Raw genomic sequence first — 5,767 nt, 5'->3', positions numbered from 1 at the left:
TGCCGTTGTGGTGGACCTTGTGGTGCGGCACGTACCATGCTTCGGTCGTCTGATCGGCCTCTTTAATGTCAATTTTCTTTATGTGTCCCGCTGTGATTAGCTTGTTAATCTCAGCGCGGTACACAGTCTCTTGAGCGGGGTCTTTGGCTAGGCGCCGCTCTGTGTTCAATAGATACCGCTCCGTCGCTTCTTTTGTGGCGTGAAAGGTGGGCATTCCCTCTCGCCTCAGGAGTGGAGTTGCGTATCTCATCACTCCGTTGACTGTGACTCTCTTTGTCCCTTGCTCGAGGAGGGCTATAGCGTAAATATCTTCCTTAGAACGAATGTCTTTCTTTTCGTTCTTAAAGGGCATTGTCTCTAGTGTCCATAGCCTCTCGACATGCTGCAGGAGAGTGGTGTCTTCTTCTGTCACTCTGGAGTGGAGGCAGCTAGTGGCTGCTGTTCGGTTAAGAGACTTGGCGAGGGGGCCTTGTAATGTCCATCCTAGGCGGGTCTCGACTGCTGCAGGACAACCTCTGGGTCCTGTATGGACCCGGTCTATCGGGACTATGAGGTCTGCATGGTCGGAGCCTATCAGCAGGGTCGGGGTGGCACCGTCTATGAGCGGGATAGGTAGTTGACGCAGGTGCACATATTTATCCATCAGCTTGGCGATGGGGTAGGTGTACTGCGATAGTCCTATTTCTTGGCTGGTGAAAGCATTAGTAATCCTATACCGTCTCTCTGGCTGCCCGCTTGCTGCGATAGTGAAGGAGACATTCTCGCCCTTTATCGTCTTTAGATCTCTTCTTATTGTCCGAATCGTCATCTGGTTTTCGCTCCCCCGCAGCCCCAGCTGGGCCGCAGCGGACGCGAGGAGAAGGGTCTTCTCTGACCCGTCATCAAGGACGGCGTAAGTGTCCATGACCTTATCTTGGTAACTCAGTGTTACGCGGACCACCTTTAAGAGCACCTGGGCGCCCCCGCTGCTAGCGGGGTCAATGTACATAACACTTGCCTTTGTGCTGCTGGATGGTGCAGGCTTTCTTCTGTTACTGTCGTGTAGGACATCTAGGTGGGCTCCGTCACACCGACTACACCTCTTCTTTAGGCGGCACTCGGCTGCCATGTGACTGCGCGCACATCGGTAACAGCGCCTGTTGGACTTTATCCAGTGACTCACTTCTTCAGCTGTCATCTTCTTGAACAGGTCACATTGTGACAACCAGTGTTCCTTTTCGCAGTACGGGCACACCATCTTCCACTTCTCTTTCATCGAGGGGGTACTGTGGTTCTTGCTGCTCGGTACTGATTCTGATTGGTGCATGACAGTCACCAATCTTCGGCCATCGTTTGCTCTCCTAGGTCCCTCTCTGGAGCTTGGTGTGCTCCGCACGAACGTATCCAACCGTAGGCTGCTGACTTCTCTCGCCAGGAAGTCGGCTAGGTCTAGGAGGGATTGCTCGGGACCGTTAGGATCACGGTGGTCTCTTTGCCGCCTGAAGCGCTCCTGTCGGGCGGGCGGCAGCTTCTCTAAAATCCTCTCGACATTTGAGTTTGCGTATAGTTCGTGCATACCCTTTTCTCGTTGCGCCCCCAGCATCCCTACCAGGGATTGTACTTTGATAGAAAGGTCATCTAGTGAGCGATTGTCTGTTGCTGGGGGTAGGCGGTCAATATGCCTTATCTCTTGTATTACGTAATCCCATATACGTCCATATCTTTGGTCTAGTGCTGCTAGAGCTGCGGTGTATGGGGTCGTAGAGGTGGCATAAGCTAGCGCTATGTTGTGCGCTCTGGGCACTTTCAGGTGCTTCAATAGGATAGCATACTTGTGGCGTTCATCAGCTACATCCACCATCATTGTCTCTAAGCACATCCGTAGCTCCGTGTACTGTGCTCGGTTCTCATGGGTGAAGTCTGGAAACGTCGGTGTGCCAATGTATGACGCCGTGGATGGCTGGCACATCGGTGAGCGTTGGAAGAGAGGCCTCCTAGGCGAGTCTCCTCTTACGCCTCTCGTGGGCTGGTACCGGCAGGGTACCATGGCCCGCTGGTCCAGGTGCTATTCCTCGGGACTGGTCGTGCGTCATGCTCACCCGTGAATAGAGTCGGGGGTCTGTAGCGCAGAGCCGCGGGGGTATAGCCTGGGCTGTACTGGACCTCCTGGTCCTGTGGAGTACTGTGCTGCTGTCGGGCTTGACTCTCCTCCTCTCCCTCTTCTTCCTCTGTCAGGTCATCTAGATCCTGTAGTCGTCTATTTAGCCTCTCCGCGGTGTACGCCGTTCCTTCCTTGTAGCTGGGTCTCACTGGGACCGGTCGGGGAAGGGGTTCGGAGGGGGGTATAGACTTTGCGATCTTCTTTGAGGAAAAAGTGGAGAACATCCGCAGCTCCTTCTCCCAACCCCCACCCATTCCAAACGCTGAATCGAGAACCTCATCCTTCACTCTGTCATCTTTCTCTCCCATTACAGAAGCCGAGACCCTGACACTGGTAACGTCGAACCGTCCGACTACATGCCAGCTGGACCGGCTACCCTCCCCACTCCTCCAGACCATAGCACCGGACATCCTCCCATTCCTAACTGCAACCATCAACTCCTCACTCAACTCGGGGGTGGTCCCCACCTCCCTAAAACAAGCCAGAGTCACGCCCCTCATAAAAAAACCAACCCTGAACCCCACCGTCATAGCCAACTATCGTCCTGTCTCTCTTCTCTCCTTTCTTTCTAAAACACTTGAACGTGCTGTATCCAACCAACTTACTGCTTATCTCTTACAGAATGACCTCCTAGACCCCAATCAGTCTGGCTTCCGGACTGGCCACTCCACAGAAACGGCCCTCATTGCGGTCACAGAGGCACTTCACTTAGCAAAAGCGAAAGGCCTCTCCTCTGTCCTGATTCTCCTAGATCTATCTGCAGCCTTCGACACAGTCAACCATCAGATCCTCCTCGCGGCCCTCGCAGGAATGGGAGTGGCTGGATCTGCGCTGACATGGCTGACATCATACCTCAACGACCGCTCCTACCAAGTGTCATGGAGAGGGACTCTGTCGGCCACCCGCCCCCTCCGGACGGGTGTCCCCCAGGGCTCGGTCCTAGGACCCCTTCTCTTCTCCCTCTACACTAAATCACTGGGTAACATTATCACGTCTCATGGCTTCTCATATCATTGTTATGCCGATGATACTCAACTCTTCCTCTCCTTCCCTCCCTCAGATATCCACGTCTCTGAGCGGATCTCGGCCTGTCTGTCCGACATCTCCGCCTGGATGACGACCAACCACCTCAAACTGAACCTAAGCAAAACAGAATTGCTCCACCTGCCGGCCAAATCCTCCCCCCTGACCGACCTCTCCATCACAGTCGAGAATGCAGCTGTGACCGCGTCCCCGACCGCCAAGAACCTTGGTGTTGTCCTCGACGACCAGTTGAACTTCTCTGCTCACATCGCAGCGACAACCAGAACCTGCAGATTCCTCCTGAGCAACGTCAGAAGGATACGCCCCTTCCTGACAAAAGAAGCCACCCAACTCCTCATCCAATCAACAGTCATCTCCCGCCTCGACTACTGCAACGCACTGCTAGCTGGCCTCCCGGCCACTGCCACCAAGCCTCTTCAACTCATTCAAAACGCAGCGGCCCGCCTGATATCAAACCTACCGAAGTCGGCCCATGTCACCCCACTTCTTAGGGACCTGCACTGGCTCCCCATTGCTGCACGTATCCGCTTCAAGGCCCTCGACCTAGCATACCGTGCAGCAAAGGGAACCGCTCCCGCCTACCTCCGGTCAATGGTCTCTAACTACACACCCTCAAGACCCCTACGCTCTGCATCTTCTGGCCGCCTCAGACCTACTCCTATCCAAGCTCCCGGAGGGTCATCAAAGAGAAGCCGCCTATTCTCAGTCCTTGCCCCACAATGGTGGAATGAACTACCCATCCCAGTTAGGACAGCCGAATCCCGTCCAATCTTTCGCCGTCGACTAAAGACTCACTTCTTCAACCATTATCTGAAATGATTAAAAAAAAAAAAAAAAAAAAAAAAAAAAAAATCTAACCCTGACTAACCTTACTGTCATGCACTTGTCCTAATAAACTAACCTACACTGTAACACGCAACACTTGATGAACATTGTTACTCAGCTGATAGAGTTGTACCCTTCTTGCTGTCTTGTCGTACAGAACTTGTAAGTCGCTTTGGATAAAAGCGTCAGCTAAATGACTAAATGTAAATGTAAATGTAAATGTATAGGCTCTCTCTGGTGGTCGAGTTCAGGGTCGCTTGATCGGTTAGGGGAGGGTGCCCTTGACCCGTGTCTTGACGAGGCCCTGGAACCCCTTGTGGAGGGAGGGGGTGTTGCCCTGGCGATCAGCTGCTCCATTAGCTGCGCTTGTAGTCTGTCGCGCTCGGCTTCGCGCTTGGTGAGATCTGCTTCTCTTTGGGCACCGGCAGCGGCACGCTGGGTGTCGGCCCGGTCTCTTGCCATATTCTCTTCCGTCTGAAGGCGTCTCATCTCCAGATGTATGTGCTCTTCGTCGCTCCGTTGCTGCGCTTGAATGCGTTCTCTTTCCATGGAAGAATGTTCGCGCTCACTAAGCGTCTGTGCTTGGATCCGATCGCGCTCTGTGGAGGCTGCTAGGCTGGCGAGGAACGCCTGTGCCAGCATCTTGTCCGCCTCGCTGGGGGAAGACGCTGGTTGAGGTGATCCGCTCCTGGCAGTACTCGTTGGGGATGCGTTCTCCTGCGGGGAGTCCTGGAGCTCTATCTCCTCGGCGCTCTCCTCATCTTGTTCCGTGCAGAGTTCCATCTCTGGAGGGTTGTCTTCCTCCCGGAGCTCTCCGGGGACTACTTCTTCGGTCTTGGCGGGGGGTAAAGTCGTGTCAGTTCCCTCCTGGTCCCCACCGTGAGCTTGGTCAGTTACATTAGAACCCACTAGGGCCTCTGTGGTCGGGGTATCCTGGTTGATAGGGTCGGACATAATTTTACTTTCTACTTTTACCGCGTTTACCGTTTGTAGAAGGCTAGGTAGTATACTGGCAGCGTAATCCTCTAAGTACTGAGGTGGCTGCCGTCTACGCCGTGGGCGTTCTACTTTAGGAGGACCGTTTCGTGGAGTGTTCATCATAGGCCATTTCAATATTAATACCACTATATTAATATTACACTAATTACCCTCCGGCTCGAAGGACCAATTGTAACTGAGGGGTACAATTCCCTGACTGTATTGATAAGTATGGTATCATTAAACCACTACCGCTTTATGTACTTTAACTACTGGCCATACAGTACACGATATCTAAATATGATGAACACTTTCCACAATGAAATCGGTTCCAGTCAAAGGTAATAATCAAATATTTAATGGAGCAAAAGGTACATAGAATATTTATCTTACATTTATCATTTGAATGCACTTGTAAGGCAAATGAGTACTCGTAGGCAAATCAACACTGAATGTCCAATCTCTGGTTACGCAGGAAGCAAGTATACAACCTGGCTCTTAGGGAATTATATCTATGGTACACTTAATGATATAGCGGGATATTCTGGAAGGGGTCCTCCCGGTTGTAAGCCGGTAGGGGGGGTAGGAGAGCCGTCGGTAGTAGACCGTCTGGTCAACGATATCTATGGAGACTTCAAGTACAGAAGACAGTGCAATAGACTCTTGATCCGCAGATGAATACACCTTGGTTCTCTTGTAGGCTGTAGCTCCACAATGAAGAAGAAGCTAGGCGACCTCAGTCTCTCTGAGCGCCGACTCAACTTGACTCCTCTCGGGGGT

Source organism: Notolepis coatsorum (assembly GCF_963971535.1).
Source record: "Notolepis coatsorum genome assembly, chromosome: 9".
Lineage (NCBI taxonomy): Eukaryota > Metazoa > Chordata > Actinopteri > Aulopiformes > Paralepididae > Notolepis > Notolepis coatsorum.
Note: the sequence above shows the minus strand (reverse complement) of the source record.